The sequence below is a fragment of the Podarcis gaigeae genome (assembly GCF_964106915.1).
Source record: "Podarcis gaigeae genome assembly, chromosome: 1".
Classification (NCBI taxonomy): domain Eukaryota; kingdom Metazoa; phylum Chordata; class Lepidosauria; order Squamata; family Lacertidae; genus Podarcis; species Podarcis gaigeae.
This window is the reverse complement of record NC_139678.1, coordinates 29,909,002-29,928,699: the sequence shown is the minus strand read 5'-3', so window position 1 is coordinate 29,928,699 and position 19,698 is coordinate 29,909,002. Positions and strand designations below refer to the sequence as shown.

General features: G+C 45.3%; 1 protein-coding gene and 1 long non-coding RNA gene across 12 annotated transcripts in view; both read left to right on the top strand.

The window, feature by feature from the left end:
• Positions 1 to 259: 259 nt before the first annotated feature.
• Positions 260 to 3,402, top strand: LOC310852059. The gene is made up of 2 exons (XR_014567974.1): positions 260 to 342; positions 3,198 to 3,402. It is a non-coding gene; the product is annotated as an uncharacterized lncRNA (long non-coding RNA).
• A 15,462-nt stretch (positions 3,403 to 18,864) lies between these two features.
• TMEM63C (transmembrane protein 63C) overlaps positions 18,865 to 19,698 on the top strand; it is a 69,614-nt gene continuing 68,780 nt past the window's right edge. For 4 of the 11 annotated variants that reach the window (XM_083732948.1, XM_083732942.1, XM_083732947.1 and 1 more), the window contains exon 1: positions 18,865 to 19,462. The gene's annotated coding sequence lies outside the window, so the exon portion shown is untranslated. The remainder of the gene's footprint in view (positions 19,463 to 19,698) is intronic. The other 7 variants (XM_083732941.1, XM_083732938.1, XM_083732943.1 and 4 more) reach the window with 4 other exon arrangements.

Below are 19,698 nucleotides of genomic sequence, written 5' to 3'. Positions count from 1 at the left end.
CAAAGCTATCCTGAAGAACTTAAGGTTTGGAATTAAAATACTCTTATGCAATGATTTAAGGTACTCAGAAGGAAGTCCCACTGTGGATAATGGGACTTAATACATTGAAAATGTGCAATTACATACTCTTTCTGATCTAGCCTGCATGTTCAAGCCACACATCGGTCATCCATTGTGTCCTCAAACTGATCATGGAGACAGACACTAGACTCTTTTAGGGAGATTGTGATACCACATTACATCACAGCTAAGTAAACAGATTTCTTTAACAATATTGTCTTAGTTTTCCCTAGCTGGCTGGCAGGCACGCTGCATTTTGTCAACTGGGATGCAAAGATGAAGGTTTCCTCTTTATGGATGTTGTAACTTTAATAATAATAACAATAATAATATTTTTCCCCAGCCACTCTGGGCGGCTTCCAACAAAATATTAAAATACAATAGTCTGTTAAACATTAGAAGTTTCCCTAAACAGGGCTGCCTTCAGATGTCTTCTAAAAGTCTGGTAGTTGTTTTTCTCTCTGACATCTCGTGGGAGGGTGTTCCACAAGGCAGGTGCCACTACCGAGAAGGCCCTCTGCCTGGTTCCCTGTAACTTGGCTTCTCGCAGTGAGGGAACCGCCAGAAGGCCCTTGGTGCTGGACCTCAGTGTCCAGGCAGAACGATGGGGGTGGAGACGCTCCCTCAGGTCTACTGGACTGAGGCCATTTAGGGCTTTAAAGGTCAGCATTTATCTAGCTCTATAGCATCTTAAACCGGAGCAGAGTCTTTGTATTAGAACAATATTTTATGCCTTTTTATATACAGTGGAAACTCGGGATGCGAACGGAATCCGTTCCAGAGCCCTGTTTGCATCCCGAATGGAATGCAAGATGTGACGGTGCGTCTGCGCGTGCGCGGGTTGTGTTTTGCCGCTTCCGCGCATGCGTGTGACGTCATTTTGAGCGTCTGCGCATGCGCAAGTGGCAAAACCCGGAAGTAACATGCTCCGTTACTTCCGGGTTGCCACGGAGCACAACTCGAACGCGCTCAACCCGAAGCACATTCAACTCGAGGTATGACTGTACTTGAATTTTATTTACAAAAAATGTAACACAGGGCATTATTCTGCTAAGTAAGTGAGGTAGCAGAACAACTTCTGCTTGCACAATGGGCTTTCTCTCTTCTCCATGTCACCTCCGCTGTCCCCAGATTTTCTCCAGGGGGTTGGGGGAACCCCTAGAACAGATTATGAGGGTGCAGGAGGAAGGAGAGGAGAAAAATGTTTCCTTGCGCTGATGAACTATTTGCCATTCCACCAATGAACCCAAGCATATAAAAAGGCATAAAATTCTTTTATTGGAGAATGCTTTATCACAAATCAGGGTACAGGCAGTGAAGCAGTGTGTGTCATTTCCGTGAAAATCGAGCGCATGCAGAAGATGTTTTAACCAGTAATTGTAGGAAGCAGTGTCTGGCAAGGTATGCAAGTCCTTTCTGGGGAAGGGAAGTGGCAGGTCAAGGTCCAATTAGTGAATATTGAGAAAGGGAGATCAGGGCAGAGCTGGTCTTGTCTTGCATGGGGCCAGTACAATTATTACTCAGCCATTCTTTTACTTGTCCCTAGACTATTCAAGCTGCTGTCACCCAGAATCCTTATAATTGTTCAGCACATACAGTGCCCAGATCCCAAAAAGAAATGTTTGCACTCTGTTGTGCATTGGTCAGGCTGCCTCTGAAGTACTGTGTGTCCAGTTTAGGGCACCACATTTTAAGAATTACACTGACAAACTGGAGTGTGTCCAGAGGGTGAGGGACAGGATGATGAGGGGTGTGGAGACCAAGTCCTTTGGGGGAAAGTCAATAGAGCTGGACATGTTTTGCATTGAAAAGGAAATATCAAGCTGAGAGACCATCAGGGTCTGCAACTATCTGCAGGACTGTTGTGCACAAGATAAAGCAGACTTCCTTTTCTCTTGCTCCAATGGGTGGAACAAATAGACCCAACAGATAGGAATTGCAAGGAAGCAGGAAAAGCTTCCTGACAGTCAGAACTGACCATCAGTAGAACAATCTGCCTCAGGAGGCGATGGGCTCTCTTCCACTGGTAGTATTTAAACAGAGTATAAAGAGCAACCTACACCATCTTTTAGAACAACGGTCGCTAAATCATAGCCTCCCCCACAAAAAACCCAAACTGTCATTTAAAATAGTTTTCTTAATTGACCGCGGACATAACTGTGTTCCCCACCCCTAATGTCATGAGGTCCAAAGCTTTGTGGGGCTCCCAATTTTCCCATCCCCCCACACGATCAATTTATTCTTTTTTCTTTTGCTGAGCACTCTTTTAGATCCACCAATTATGGGAGAGTAAGATTATCATTAATGATTAATAATATTTATATGCCACTTAATATGCAAAATCCCTCAGCAGTTGACATAAAACACAGTAAGATCATTAAAAAGGAAAGGGGGTGTGGAATGTATACGCAACACTTAAAACTGAACGTACATAGAAATACATCAGCAAAAACAGAGAAGCCATCAATAAAAGATGCAGTTAAATATCAATAAATAATAAAGCAGAATAATGTGAAGAAAGTTACGAGCCGTGGAATGCCTGCTTAAACAGATGGATGGATCTTCGAAGCTTGCCTCTGAGCCTAGGGCTTGCCAATCGGAAGGTCGGTGGTTCGAATCCCCGTGACGGGGTGAGCTCCCGTTGCTCAGTCCCTGCTCCTGCCAACCTAGCAGTTCGAAAGCACGTCAAAGTGCCAGTAGATAAATAGGTACTGCTCCAGCAGGAAGATAAACAGCGTTTCCGTGCGCTGCTCTGGTTCGCCAGAAGCGGCTTAGTCATGCTGGCCACATGACCCGGAAGCTGTACGCCCACTCCCTCGGCCAATAAAGCGAGATGAGCGCCGCAACCCCAGAGTCGGTCATGACTAGACCTAACGGTCAGGGGTCCCTTTACCTTTACCTAACAGCAAGTGGAAGGGTGTCCCAGAGAGTGGTGGGATTCTGACCATTGGCCACTGTTACAGAACTTGGGGGGGTTCCCCCAAATACTAAAATTTATAAATGCTAGGATTTGGGGTTATTTGTGATATGAAGGGAGAATATAAGCTGCAAAGGGGTTCCTGGGTAGCCTGGCCAAACTAGGGCCGTTAAGAGAGCCATTGTGGGTCATTAACAAGACAATGGAACTTCTTGCCCAGGTGTGACCAGAGATTGGAGATTTGGAAGGTTGCCAGGGTAACTGTTGTGGGGGAGGACAAGGAGCTTCTGGGAAGAAGAAAGGGTGAGATCCATCTTGGTGAGGGAGAAGGAAGAACTGCCTGCAATGCTTTGGACCATGCTGTCAGATCTGAACCCCCTTCATGCAGACTGAAGGTGAAAATATAAAACCATATATCTTGAAGCACGGCTGTTTCCGCTTTGTCTTCCATTCTCCAAAGGAACATGACCATGTGTGTGAGCCTGTGGCCCCACACACTCCTGCCACTGTTTGGCAGAGAGGGGGAGTGTTATTGTCCTGTTTGTGAGGGCCCCCCCTCATGGTACCTGTGAGAAACAAGACGCTTTGGTCTAATCTACCTGGGCTCTTTGTGCCTTACAGTCTTCATTATTTCCCCCTGGCTCTTTCAGGGTAACAACCACTGTCCTCCCAGATTAATTCATCAAAATGTGTCTTAACCTGGCTTCACTGTCTCAGTGAAAAATGAGAGAGAGTAAGAGAGCAGGAGAATGTAACCTTTTAGTTGTGATTAGGAAAGGCTGGAGAAAATGAGAGGAGGGTGAAATTAGAGGCAAATGTACCAAGCAGCAACTGGCTGCGCATCCTGATGTGTTAGGAAAGCTGTTGCTGAAATTAACATTTGAATCATTTGCTGCCGCCTTTCAAAGTCAAATTCCCTTCTGCATGCCAGGAAATATCACATAGGCAGGGAACAAATATTTGGAGGAGCCTTCCACAGCTATAAAGATGGGAGAGGAGCTCTAAATGAAAAGAAAGATACCCCGTCTTGTAAGGAAGATGTATTACTTAGCATAATTGAGCATGAAGAGCTGTGTGGTGAAGGAGGGGAGCAAACGGATGATTCAGAGGCAGAAAGTAAATAGCACAGGGGGGTATTTAGTTTATCCTAAACAGCTAGAGGAAGACATGGAATTTCCTAATAATGGCTGTTGGTAAGCATTCAGGCAAGGGTGACCAGGACATTGAACAATGATTGTGCAAAACAGCAGGATCCTCATTAGCAGTCACAGGGAGCCTCAACAACAACAACACTTGTTATCTCATTATCTGAAGGTCTCCAAGCATCTTACAACCCATCTGTACAGCCCCTCTCCACAGCATGACTAAAAAATTAATAAAACACCTTTTTTTTTTTTTGTTTACCTCAAGTGATGTTGGCTTACAAGTGATGTTTGCCAGTGTCATTTTCCTGATGTCACAGATGGATGGTTGAAGTTAAGAGAATGATGTCTTGCATAAACAGTGCTGTCGGGACAGAAATTCAGAGGCCCACTTAGCAGGAGGGTCCTCAAATGCAGCAAGGTTGGTGAACCACATTTGAAGTGTGGTAATATACAGCACCGTCTAAAGGAGTCCCCACATGAAACCATTAAGTTCAGGGTAAAAAAAATTACTTTGCTACACCACTGCCTTGCATAAAAAGCTGCCCTTTGCGCTTCATGTTCCTGCCACTACCATTTCTCCACATCTAAGTACCAGGCCGAAGGCTGTCATTAGTTAAAGTGGATGTCTTGTATACAGGAGCAGGAGGAAAAGACTTTCCTGGGGCAGGCTACAGTATGAGACCCTTCCTTGGAACCAGTGGGTATTCTAGGAAAGAAAATCCATTCCTAGTGTCAGGACAGGGATCCATATGTATGTATCCGTAACAGTAATTATAAAAACACACAGAGAAAGCAAAAGCTACAATGGCCTTGCTACCTATCATAGCATATTTCTGCTAGTAAAGTGTTGTGCATGACTATGAAGCTTTATAAATAATAACACATCCTTATATTCATACATAACCCAGTTGCTGATTGTGTGTTGAATATTCAGCACCCAACAGACGGCCCTTCGTTTCCTCTCTTCAGAATGGAAATGACCAGTTACTAAAGATAAAATATTCATTCCCCTTTCATTCTCTTTTCCCAAAGGCTCTCCTTACAAAATGTGCTTCTGAGAAAAATCCACAATACAATTCGAAAGAACTGTCCTTGCATCAGATGGAACCACATCTTACAAACCAATCTGTGCAACAAAATTCCACTACGCAGCTGGGGAGGGGTAATTTACAGAGAGATGGCAATAGAGGGAGAGTGCTTAACCCCTCTTCCATCCACCTCTTCCCCCTTCCACACAACTGTCACTCAAACCTGCCTCTTCCCAGTGACATTCCAGATGTGTTTGTGAGGGTAAAGACTCATGGAGAATCCTGTTCTGTATGTGCACGTTGTGTTATGACACTGCAAATGTTCCTGGGGTATGGATCCTAGATCATTCATAGCATTCAGTGGGAGAGGGGGAGCCAGGTGAATAGGCCTTGCCTTGGTGAAGAGGTAGGACATTTTCACACATTACCTTTCAGCTGCTTTTGAGTCTTTAATGTGATTTGCATCTATGTATTACTGTTAATAGGGGATAGTGAACTCTGGAGAAGCATTTGTAATACAAATTAGATTCTCACCTGTTCAGGACTGATGTGATGTCTGCATATAGATAGGTGATGTATAGCTGTGGTGTATGTATATAGAGATGCGGGTGGCGCTGTGGTCTAAACCACTGAGCCTCTTGGGCTTGCAATCAGAAGGTCGGCGGTACGAATCTGTGCAATGGTGGTGAGCTCCCATTGCTCTGTCCCAGCTTCTGCCAACCTAGCAGTTCGAAAGCACACTAGTGCAAGTAGATAAATAGATGTATAACCTGCTGTTGAAGTGGAGTACACTAGATGAGACAGTTAAATCAGCTATGATTAAATGGGCACAAGACATTGGTTATGACATCATGTTTGCAGACTGGGAACAGTTATGGACCACCGGTATAAAATTCACGGCATGCAATGCCTTAAGAGAAAATATTATAAAAATGATTTATAGGTGGTACATGACCCCCGTCAAGCTTGCAAAAATTTATCATCTGCCCAATAATAAATGTTGGAAATGCAATGCGACTGAAGGTACCTTTTATCACCTTTGGTGGACTTGCCCGAGGATTAAAGCCTTCTGGGAAATGATTTATAATGAAATTAAGAAGGTACTTAAATGTACTTTTCATAAGAAACCAGATGCATTTCTCCTGGGCATGGTCGGCCAATTGGTGTCAAGGAAGGATAGGACGTTTTTTATGTATGCTACCACAGCAGCAAGGATTCTTTTAGCAAAGTATTGGAAGACACAAGAACTACCCACACTGGAAGAATGGCAGTCGAAGGTGATTGACTACATGGGATTGGCGGAGATGATGGGCAGAATCCGTGACCAAGAAAAAGGGACAGTGGAAGAAAACTGGAAGAAATTTAAAGTATATCTCAAGAACTGTTGTAAAATTAATGAGTGCTAAAATGTCAAGGGAAAGGAGAAAATATAGAATGACAGCTGTAATTGACTAAGTATGAGAAGAAGCTAAAAAAAAAGAAAATGAGCAATTAGTTAATTGGAGTGAGGGGTTGTTGAATAAATTTTAAAACAGGGATGCAGAAAAGGGGAGGTAAGGGGAAGTCTGGGAAGCAAGGTCTATGAAAAAGAGGTGTTGAAATTATACATGTTTATATGTTTTGTTTGTCTATGTATTGTGTGTTGTTTTGTTCTTTAATTTGTGTTGCAAAATCAATAAAAATTATTATAAAAAAAAAGATAAATAGGTACCACTGCGGCAGGAAGGTTCTTCAGGGGCTTGCAGTTCTTAAACCTTTTGTTAAATTATGGGAATCTTTTGTGAGTCATCTGGAGAACAGAGCCAAGGGATGGACTGCAAGTGAACTCAGCGCCCCCTACTGGCCATGCCCATGGATTACTGCATGGTGTCAGAAGTGGGTTGCTCTCCAAGTTTTGCTACCAGCTGCTTGTTTGCCAGACACAGAGGGAGAGGCAGGTGAAGAAGCAGGTTGAAATGGTGAAGAGGAGGAGAAGGTCCATGGGTCTCTTATCAGCAGGCCCTCGTCTGGGAACACTGGCCCTGGCAGGTGCCCTGCTATGCCAACTCTTGATGCTGGCTTGGCTCACCTCACAAAGCACACACACACACATACACCGGGTTTTCTGGGTCCACAGCCCTGTATTGACAGGAAAAGACCTGAGCATTTCCAATCTTTCTCTGAGCTATGCTTTACAGTGGTACCTCTGGTTACGTACTTAATTCGTTCCGGAGGTCCGTTCTTAACCTAAAACCGTTCTTAACCTGAAGCACCACTTTAGCTAATGGGGCCTCCTGCTGCTGCCATGCCACCGGAGCACAATTTCTGTTCTCATCCTGAAGCAAAGTTCTTAACCTGAGGTAATATTTCTGCGTTAGCGGAGTCTGTAACCTGAAGCGTATGTAACCTGAAGCGTATGTAACCTGAAGTGTATGTAACCCGAGGTACCACTGTACTGGGAGCAGAGAATAGTGCTATAACCTAGCAGCAACAAAAACTGAAGGGGAATCAAGAGAATTATATAATTGCTGTGATGTTATGAAGCATTGCACGGCGGGTGGGGGGAGGCATTACTTTTAGGTAACAAAATCCCCAATTAAGCAGCTCCAGCAAACAAGACATCCTTAGGGAGTGTGAAAGTCTCAGGCAAGACATAATTCTGAAGGCAGGACAGGTGAAGGACATCAAAAGCCTGGAGGAGACACAGAGAAAGACGCTATTCTCTCTCATCCAAGGCATGTTGTTAAGTATCTGCCTTTATGTGTCTCCTGCTCCTCTTGGCGTTCTAAAGCGTATCTGAAAAAAATCATTCTCCACATTCCCGAAGTGCAGTCACCTCTGGAGGAAGAACCTGGTATTTTAACTCAGCACAAAGTGAAAAGAGATTTCTCCACGCAGCCTAGACATCCAGATGAATCTGGAAAAGAAGGAAGCACAATTCAACAAGCTACCAATAACGACTGAGGCTGAACTCCTGGATAGCCTTCATCACAAGTAAATTCTCACTATACTTACTGCTAAGTAAGCATGCATGTGTGATAGGAATTTTATGGTCTTAGATATATGGCAACGTTCATAACCACACGTACTGTACATAGATCAGCACAGGAAAGCCAACCTGGAACCATTTTGATTCCTAAACTGAGCAAATGTTTCTCTGCATGGTCAAAATGGAAAAGCCTCCCCATTGTCTCTTCCTTCACAAATCCTGTCTTAATCTGTGTTTGAATAAGGGTGTGAGCCTTATCATTACAAGACTGCCCAGGCTCCCCAAGAAATCCAATCAAGTAACCTGCCAGACAGGAAATAAACAAAGCGACAGGAGATAAACTGTGACAAGAGAAAAACAACATTTAAATTTCTGTGATGTAGGTGGGATGTATCTGAGGGGTGGTCTTAGGTTACACCCCTTCTGTGATGTATGCATAATGTTTCTGGGGGTGGTCTTGATCTACAGAATGGGAATTTCAAAAGTCTTTATAAACCCTTGCACAGCATTGTTCTGGGTCCTCTTCCTCTCCTGCATGTGAGGGGAGCACCCTGTTGCAACAGATCAATAAAGATCAAGCTTACTAGCTGCTTTGTTTCTCAATATTCTCTGGTTGGCCTCTGTTATTTTCTCCTACCAATAGGGAACCTATGTAAGGACTCTATATGGGCTCTTGGATACCCCATAAGGGAAAAGGGCATATTTTTATTTACAACACATGGGATCATTTGAGAGCACATCTGTAACAAAAGTCATATTTCCTCTGGGGAGACTGCCAATGCATGACATTTGAAATCACAGGGCCATCAGCATCATACACTGCAGTACCCAAATTAGCTCTGGGGCCCTCCAGACTGCTGCTTTTTGTGGGTGTATTCTGATCCTAAACCTCTGCTGCCTTGTGGCTCTATACTCATTTGTGAGAAAGGCTTTGGGAATAAACCCCAAGGAGATATCCATACCCCACTGACTTGTGAGGCGTCTTTGGGAAAAGAAAAGGCCAAGAAGTAAACCCTCTACAAATCCAGAATGGAGTCCTTAAGACTGAATCTGTATCATGTGGTTGGTAGAAACTCTCCAGGGAATCAGGGAAAAACTTCTGCAGCCTTGCTGAGTTTTTGTTTTGTTTTTTTAATGGACCATCCAGGGATGGAAACTGTTACCAGGGGCAGACTTTGATAATTTTTGGTAACATGGCTTCTTGAGCGAGGCCAAAATTTGGCCCGCCAAACATAGTTGTACCCAAGGGGGAAAGCTGTCATCCCAAATCAAGTAAATAAATAAAAATACTTAACTCCACCCCCATCATCCAGCCCGGACACTGAGGTCCAGCACCGAGGGCCTTCTGGCAGTTCCCTCGCTGCAAGAAGTGAGGATACAGGGAACCAGGCAGAGGGCCTTCTCGGTAGTGGCACCCACCCTGTGGAACACCCTCCCAACAGATGTCAAGGCAATAAACAACTACTTTACGTTTAAAAGACAACTGAAGGGGGCCCTGTTTAGGGAAGTTTTTAATGTCTGATGTTGTACCGTTTTTAATATTCAGTTGGAAGCCGCCCAGAGTGGCTGGGGAAACCCAGCCAGATGGGCGGGGTATAAATAATAAATCATTATTATTATTATCACATCACAGATAGCTTGGTTCTGCCCCCTAACATAAATCCTGCCCCCTAGGGTTGCCAGACCCGAGCTCAAGCCTGAACCTGAGCCATCTGTGAACACAATTTTTTTAACTCCCCCTCAAAAAAAAAACCACAAACCCCGGATATTTGCTTACAATTGTAAAAAAATCCACCCAGTTGGGCATGTAGTTCCCTCCAAACAGGACATGTTTGGGATTTCCTGGACGTATGGCAACCAGCCAGTGTGGTGTAGTGGTTAAGAGCAGTAGTCCCGTAGTCTGGTGAACCAGGTTCGCTTCCCTGCTCCTCCACACGCAGCTGCTGGGTGACCTTGGGCCAGTCACACTTCTCTGAAGTCTCTCAGCCCCACTCACCTCACAGAGTGTTTGTTGCGGGGGAGGAAGGGAAAGGAGAATGTTAGCCGCTTTGAGACTCCTTCGGGTGGTGATAAAGCGGGATATCAAATTCAAACTCTTCTTCTTCATATACCCCCTCCCAACATAAATCCTGGCTATGCTCATGCCCCCAAATGGATCTTCTCAATTACGGATCTTCTCAATTTTGTGCCCACTTAGCTCAGCGCCCTAAGCGGGGGAACCGCCCTAAATCCAGTTCTGCTTTGACCTTCTGCATGTATAGCTTCTGCTCTACTACTGAGCAACAACCCCTCACTAGAGGGACTGAATAGGAATAGCACCTAAACGTCTTAACTGGAGCTCTGAAGATGAAAACTGTCAAAAACCCAAAGCAAGATGGGTTGGACCCAGGTTGGACCATCTTCTGAAAGAGGATGAAACAAGACTCAGCCTTTCAGGGACTAGAAATTGATGGCTGACAATATCCAGGGAAGCCAGAAGATGGCAGTGCTGAATAAGCAAAAAAAAAATCCACTAGAGGCACCCCCCCTCCCCACCAGGAGGCAGTTTTCTGAGTTACATATGTAGATGCTGAATGTATTATGGACTGCTTCAATCATAAAATGTCTCCTACACATGAACATAGGGAAGCTGTGTCGAGTTCTGGACACAATCATGTGTGAATAGTTCACAGGGGTAGACCTTATCATCCGCGCCTGGATAACTTCTTTTCTTCCCATGTTATGAAACAGACAGGTACCTTTCAGTCCACTCACATTCACATGTTATGAACTTCAAAATGTATTCAGTCTTGGGCATCTTTTTCTCTTTTCAGTGTTGACACCTCGTATTTATGGAATGCCCTCCCTCAGGAAGTACATACAGTTATTTGTAAAAGTTTGCTATAAGCATTGTTATATTTATTTGAAATGTAGGGGTTTTTTGTGTGTTGTTACATTTGCTTTTGTTTTGCTGTGTCGTTATGAATTTGTTTTTGTAGTGTTTGAAATGCCTTCCTCTTTTATTCTTTGTAAGGCGCTTTGAGCAGTTCTTGGAAACATCAGCAGGAACTCAGCTGAGGATTTCAGGAGAACATTGTTAGGCATCAGGACAAGTCAACTGGTTAAAATAAGCAACTTAGCAGCAGGCAGCATATTCACTTCCCACAATTGCTCCTCGCCTGTTACTGTGAAACTACCTTCCTCAGTGGAAGAAGCAATTACTGTAACTACCTGACAAAAGCTGAGAGGGATCTTATTTTCTCAAACAATTGCTTCTTTTTCCTACTAGAGGAAAATCAGATACATATGCTGATGGAGAGTATAAATATGGATAGAAGTGGTGTATTCAGTGTTTAAAATGTGCAGTTTGCTCAGCCCAATAATATGTCATAAGTCCATTGCTGGCCATTCTGGTTTTTAAAAATTTCAATTTGAATTGTCCACCTTACATACTTCTACAGTACACACCTAGGCAGTTTCGCAAATTTGCAGGAATCACCGTCAGTTCAGTATCATTACTACTCTGCCTCCCCAAGCTCCTCACAGCTCAGCACTTCCTCATGCAAGGTCTGAATATCCCAAAGCTCTTTCTGAGAGAGGTATCCTTCATTGTTTAGAAATGTATTATCTTGGAAGGCTACAAGGTTAACATGTTTTTGCACATTTGTAGCATCTCTTCTCCAAATTCTAGTCTCCCTGGAAATGCTTTTAGATTGAATTATCTTGACTTTCCAGATGTGCCTTATTTCCAAGGCTAGGTTTCGGCTGTTGTGATATTGGCAATGCTGGGTTCTTTTAGTAGCCTTGTTGTTGTTGTCATTGTTCATCAGAATTATGCCTGACCTGTTCTTAGAATGGGATTTTTCCCAATAGCAAGGTGCAACCATTGTTTTCAAGAGCTGGTTGAGGATAATATTCGTAGTAAGAAGGCAGATTTGAAATGATTAGTTGGTACAGCATAGTAATTGATGGCTTTTGCAAGCTGATTATGTCCAGCAAGTTATTCTGTACTAGATAGGACAAGGCAGAGAGCTATTACATGTTCTGTTTCTGATTAATCTTTGCATTTTCTATGAGAGTCTGTATCTTTGGTCTTTGTAATATAGCAGCGAAAAGCTGACCTGCTTTTCACTCCATGCTGATAAGGCGTCATTCACATTTCCTCTCTCTTAAAGCTTTCTGAGCATCCCCCCATACTGGGCTTTGGGTATCCTTGTTTCAGTTATTGATTGATACTGAGTCTGACTTAAATGATTCAGAATCTTGGGGGGCACTTTCAGTTTTATGATGGAAGAAAGACCAGTATAAATATAATGCATGTATCATTTATATGTATGCATGCATGCATACATACATACACCCACCCATCCATAAATGACCTTAGAGTAGTAGCCCATCCTGGAGCAAAGGATCTTCAGAGAGAATCTGCAGCATGAATCCACTGCATTAAAGCATACCAAGAGTTTCAGTGCTATCACTTGAGGACTAAACTGAGAAAAAAATATTTTTAGTGCACTGTATGTGTTAATTGGCTAAGCAATGTGAGGATGTGTGTCATTAGCGACACTTTTGTGACTGACTGCTGTAAAGGATGCAATTATCACTGTCTGTACTTTTCTGCATTTTATTTCCTTGTCACCTCATTTTTTTTTACAACCCCCACTGCAACTCAAGATGAAAGCATGCAGTTGGTGAAGTAGATTGCAAAAGGATGCCCTTGGGAAGAGAGGAGCTGGCAAGAGTGGGGGGCGGGGGGCCCTAATCACAGTCGTTCTGGGCATGTCTGAGTTGGGGGTTGGTGACAGTGCTTTGCTGTAGTTCTGGTCCTATTTGGACAGTCATTTCCAGATGGTGATACTTGGGGCGTGTTCTTTAGCCCCATGAAGCATTCAACATGCACTTCCTCAGGATTAAATTTTATCCCCTATGCTGTTTAGCATATTAGAATCATAGAATCATAGAGTTGGAAGAGACCACAAGGGCCATCGAGTCCAACCCCCTGCCAAGCAGGAAGCACCATCAGAGCACTCCTGACATATGGTTGTCAAGCCTCTGCTTAAAGACCTCCAAAGAAGGAGACTCCACCACACTCCTTGGCAGCAAATTCCACTGTCGAACAGCTCTTACTGTCAGGAAGTTCTTCCTAATTGTAATGAGTGTGAGGGGTTACTTGTGCATAACCTTACTTCAGTTCAGTTATTTTGCTTGCCCAACCATGCTTAGGGTCGGAGCTCGCCCTCCGTGACCTGTTAGTCACTTGCAGAATCCGAGAGTGGGCGTCTCTTGAATCTCTTCCAGCATAGAAGCTGTTTGACCCCGAGTCTCCGCCTATGTTCTCTGCGCGGAACGCGTCTACGCAAGTAAGGGGAAGGCAGGGGCGTCCCAGCGCTCTCTCCACTAGATTCGGGGGAAGGGTCTTGGAGCCCTGTCACCAATTCCTCCATCTCCCTCTCTGCTCTATGGGTGTTGCGTTGAAATCCTTCCCCCCTGCTCGTCCCCTCTCCGGCATCGCTTGGGAGCCCTGCCTCCGTTTCTTGCTCTGATGGCAATTCCCTGACACTAATGTTTAGGGGGAATCTTCTTTCTTGTAGTTTGGATCCATTGCTCCGTGTCCGCTTCTCTGGAGCAGCAGAAAACAACCTTTCTCCCTCCTCTATGTGACATCCTTTTATATATTTGAACATGGCTATCATATCACCCCTTAACCTCCTCTTCTCCAGGCTAAACATGCCCAGCTCCCTTAGCCATTCCTCATATGGCATCATTTCCAGGCCTTTGACCATTTTGGTTGCCCTCCTCTGGACACGTTCCAGTTTGTCAGTGTCCTTCTTGAACTGTGGTGCCCAGAACTGGGCACAGTACTCCAGGTGAGGTCTGACCAGAGCAGAATACAGTGGCACTATTACATCCCTTGATCTAGATGCTATACTCCTATTGACGCAGCCCAGAATTGCATTGGCTTTTTTAGCTGCCGCGTCACACTGTTGGCTCATGTCAAGTTTGTGGTCAACCAAGACTCCTAGATCCTTTTCACATGTACTGCTCTCAAGCCAGGTGTCACCCATCTTGTATTTGTGCCTCTCCTCCCCCCCCCCCCCAAGTGCAATACTTTACATTTCTCCCTGTTAAAATTCATCTTGTTTGTTTTGGCCCAGTTCTCTAATCTGTCAAGGTTGTTTTGAAGTGTGATCCTATCCTCTGGGGTGGTAGCCACCCCTCCCAGTTTGGTGTCATCTGCAAATTTGATCAGGATGCCCTTGAGTCTATCATCCAAGTCGTTGATAAAGATGTTGAATAAGACCGGGCCCAAGACAGAACCCTGTGGCACCCCACTAGTCACTCTTCTCCAGGATGAAGAGGAACCATTGATGAGCACCCTTTGGGTTCGGTCAGTCAGCCAGTTACAAATCCACTGAGTGGTAGCATAGTCAAGACCACATCTACATAAAACCACTGCTGGGGTCATCCCAAGTTTTGGAGCATGGTGTTAACAATATGCTGATGACACACAACTCTACATCTCCTTTACATCTGCAGGCAAGGCAGTCGATGTGCTGGACTGCTGTCTTGCGTTGGTAATGGACTGGATGAGAGCCAACAAACTGAAGCTCAACCCAGATGAGACTGAGGCACTGTTAGTAGGTGGTTCCTAGCACTGGATACGATAGACCTTTATTGTCATTGTCCCATACAGAACAATGAAATTGAAATGGATGGATGGGAGATTGCCTGCTCTGGATGAGGTTACACTCCCTCGTAGCTTGGATCCTTTGTTCAGGTGGCCTTGGTGGCGCAGAGTGCCTTCCATCAGCTTCAGCTGGTGGCGCTATCTCTATCTGCACAGATGCAGTCTAACTTCTGTAGTCTTTGCTCTGGAGAGAGGTTGGACATGGTTGTCTTTAGTTGACTGCAGCAAGATTTGTTGTCGTGTGTGGTGTATGTTTAGATATAAGTCTCCTTGTGTTCATTGCGGTCCAAGTGCCCCAATATGTTGTACTATTAAGAATTTGTGCTGGAGACTCAAATTTCAAGTGATGTTGATCACTTAGATCAACCGTTAATTCACACAAATGAATGCCCTTCAAATATTACAAAAAAAGAGACACTGTACCCCTGGATGGAAATATAGAATGCTTACATTTCCTGTAGCGCAAGAAGTATCACAGAGCTCCTGAGAGAAAGATGTAGAAAAATATTCCAAGGGATGTATAAACCGGTTAAAATCACTGACTGTAAAATGGAGATTCTGTTTGACCAGTCAGTTATGTACTTTGCTCTCTCTCTCTCTCTGAAATCACTGGGCTTAATTTTCCAGGATGTGTTGTGCTGGAACAGATTCCTTTATGATTTAAAAACCAAGGAAGACCCCACCTCATGAGGCAATTGCACTGACATGAAGAAAGGTCAATATTTTGATTAAGGGGGTTAGATCTGGAATCAAAGGCAGACACCAAACATGGAACCCAAGGGTGCCATTCTTACACAGCTACTCTTCCCAGCCATGCTGTTCTTTAACAATTGATTTGTATTTATGAATATTTTATATAGGAGGCTGGGGCGCAGATGTGGAGCCTAAGTGGTATGCAATATTTTATTATTGTTGATTCTTTTTTAAACTGATGCAGTTTGGGGAATTAGTGATGTGTTATGCTTACAGTAACAGGCAAAAGCAATCAATAAATGTGATTTGGCAATATAGGATTCTGTATCTGAAACGAACAGGGAGTTTGGGGCTATAGAACAGACTAGCCAGGCAAAAAAAGCCACAAACACAGCATCTGTGAATCTTCTTCTTAGTAACATCCCAATCCTATCCCAACTAGGGGCCTTCCAGACTGCAACTCTGATCAGTCCCTGCTGTGCTTATATAGAGCTGAAATAAATGAATCTAGCAGGGCCTGATCTGGCCTGGGACCAGGATGTTTTGATCTTGTTCAGGTGGTTTTGTTTACTCAAGACAGCTAAGGAGGAGGGATGCACTTAGGAATGAGGACAAAGGAAGCACAAGCTGAGTCATGCTATGACTCATCAGATTTAAAGACTTGATTCTCTTCTATAACTCTTCTTACGATTCAGCTGAGCCATCTAGTTTTACCATTTAGTAGGATAAACTGGTACCAGCAGTTTCCAGGCAGATGATGGACTTCAAGTCGTTCACAGTGTGCACCAGATAGATTAGGCACTGGATTCCTCCTTTAGAACAAAGTACCTTGACAGATCATTGCCTCCAACTCACCTGATGCTGAACAACAGCTGCGGGGAACCTCTGCTCCAACAGGTCTAATTGGGCCTGCCAGTCTTCTCCATTTGGTCCATGGTGGCAAACAGTGCCCACCTGCCATTTACCTGCTGTCATATGACATCAGGTGGGGGACAGTTAAAGGATTATCTAAGCAAGCCGGTGCTAATTGGAGATAAGTTCTCTTCCTGCTCTTTATGCTGTGAACTGGCCTGGGATCTACAGATGAGAGGTGGTATATAAACTGAATAAATAATAGCAACAATGATAAAGGCAGCCTTCCTCCCCACTCTAGTACTTGGTAGCAGTAGAAATACTGCCTTTTACTCTTAAAGACTAGGCCAAAGGATCTCTGATCTGAGTACTAAGCTTTATCATTGGAGATAACCCCTCTGCCTGCTCACAGAGGGGTTATCTCCAGTTTTAGTGCTGTAGTGCTTACTGTCAAGATGGGAAGATAAAACCCCTATCTAAAGAACCCACAGAGGGATCTTTCCCTGCCACCGCCACCAGCAATGGAGGGGTGGTTTTGCCCGTGTGCCTGTGTGCCTGCATCATATCTGGTGTGCAAGAGTTTATATGACTGTGTGCATGTGTGTGTGTGTCTGTAAAGGAGAGTGCTGTGTGCCCTGTGCTTGTGTGTTCCTGACAATGAGGGGAAATCAAGGTGCATCCATTTGTGAGGTGGGGGGGTTGCTTTGTGGTTTTTGCCCCCGCCTACTTTTGTCATATCCACCAAAGCAATGTGGCCTTCTGTAAGGTTGGGCAAATTCCAATTCATCACTCATGCTGAAATTGATTCTTCACCCCTGCTGTACAGTTTCTTCATTCAGCCAGCACCTGTACACACGAACTCTAGATGTATTCAAATCATTTAATTGCAATTACTTCACAAGTTACATAACTTGTGCTGAAGGATGAACTGCCTGATAAAGATGGTATCTGCAGGAGGCCCTCCTTTAAAAAAACACGAAATCATAGAATTGTAGAGTTGGAAAGGATCCCGAGGATCACGCAGGAATCTTAACTATTATTAAGTAGCATATTAACTAGATAATTCTCTGTAAATAACTCTGCAGAGAGCCACAGCAAGTCAGAGTAAACAGTACTGGACTACACTCTGACAAATAGCCTGACTTATAGGAGCCAACTCCTAGGGGCCGAGGTTCCTTCGTCTCCCCCCCTCCTCACTGCCAAAAAAATATCAACATCCCTGAAGTTGAGGGGCATTGCCATTCCAACGGGGTGTGTGCACCGCTTCTTGTGATCGATTATGTGGGGTGTACCAACTTCAATAAAATGGCAGGGGGCAGGTAAGCCACACCCCTTCTCTTGTGGGGCCCAATTAGTGCCATTGCCTTCCATTAAGAGTTTGGGTGTAATCCTACAGCTAAGGCGACATTTTTCCATCTTCGCCACATTAAGCAGTTGGTCCCTTACCTTTCCCACCCCGATCTGGCCACAGTGATCCATGCGACAGTCACCTCCAGGCTTGACTACTGTAATTCGCTCTACGCGGGGCTGCCCTTGAAACTGTCCCAGAAACTCCAGCGGGTGCAGAATGCTGCAGCGAGGCTCCTCACAGGGTCCCTGCCATGGGAGCATATTCACCCAGTGCTTTACAAGTTGCACTGGCTCCTGGTGGAGTATAGGGTCAGGTTCAAGGTGCTGGTTTTGCCCTTTAAAGCCCTTTGTGGCTTAGGGCCCTCGTATTTACGGGACTGCCTCTCCTGGTATGCCCCGCAGAGGACCTTAAGGTCCATGAATAACCATAGCTTAGAGGTCCCAGGCCCTAAGGAAGTCAGACTATCCTCCACCAGGGCCAGGGCCTTTTCAGTAATGGCTCCGACCTGGTGGAATGCTGTGAACCATGAGACTAGGGCCCTTCAGGATTTAACCTTCTTCCGCCAGGCCTGTAAGACAGAGCTATTCTGCCTGGCCTTTAATTTGAATTCAGCCTGATCTTTTATTTCCCTTCTCTTCCCTCCCCCTCCCCTTTTATGAAGATTACTCGCTCTGAGACCCCACAGCTAATTCTCCCCTGGCCTCCTCGCTGGCCCAACTAGGATTAACTCAGCCAGCTAGCCCTGGTGACTCTCTTATGTTTATTGGATGGAATTCCCCAAAATGATTTTCGAACTTTGAATTTTATTGTCATTCATGCTTTTATACTGTATTTCACGCTGCTTCTATGTTGTATTGCAATTAAGTGTTTTAAATTTTTTTCTGAACCTGGAAGGGTGGGGTATAAATATTATTATTATTATTATTATTATTATTATTATTATTATTATTATTATTATTATTAACTTGCTATAACTACGTAAAAAAATCAGCTGATGATGCTCCCCCAACCGCTGCACTTCCGGGACAGAGAAAGGTGCACCTGTTGGGCTACAGCCTGCAACGCGAAAACCCCAGAGCAGGATCGCTGATAGGTTGCGAGCTACCCTCGTGAAGGGACCGACCCCTTGCCGCCGGATTAGCTCGGCAACTTGCAGAGAGTCCCTTCCCCGGGCATGCAACTCGGGAGCAAAGCGAGGGCCAAGGCGCGCATTCGCCGCCGCCGCGTTGCAGGAGGGCAGGGCGGAGGCGGAACGGGAAGATCCCTTGCTGCCCGCTGCTGGCGGCTCTTGCCTTCTCCCTCGTGGGAAGCCCGTCCTCTTCCTTCGAGCCAGAGCTCCAGGCGCGGAGACCCCCGCTCGAAGAGAGGGGAGGCCGGGCTGGCGCGCCACCGTGGCCACGCCAGGATGCAGCTGCGCGGTCACGGCGCGCCGAGCGAACCCGGGAGGGGATGTGGGTGGGGCAGAGACCGGGTTTCTCTGCTCCAGTTCCTGAACGGCGCGAGTAGCCCTTTGCACTGATTCGGGAATTTAGCGACGGCCCCTTGCCTGGCGAAAAGTGGGTTTGTTATGGTCTCTCGCTGGGCGCCTGGAAGAGCCTGACGCTGCAAACCGGAGGAGGTCTCCCCGAGCAAGTGTGCCGTTGATCTGGAGAGGGGAGACGCCGGGAAAAGCTGGCCCCAAAAAGTGTCTCCGGCGACCGTCCTTCGGGAAAGCGTCCTTCGATTTCACGCCGGAGCAGGCGGGAGGGGAAAGCAGGATCTCGGCTACCTTTTTTTTTCAGGTAGGGGAGCAATTCTTTTGCAGCATGGTCCTTTCTATTTTTTTGCACGACTTCTGTGACCGGGGGACTGCAGCGTCTCGTGAAGATGCGCGCAGAGCAGCCCGCCTCGGGTGGTGGAGATCCCAGAGGGGTTGGAGGAAGAAGGGGAGGGTTGTGTGCGCATATATTTCCAAATCACGAGACAGGAATGGCTTGGGAGGCCGTCAGGATCCGTAGGAAACCACCACCACCCACCT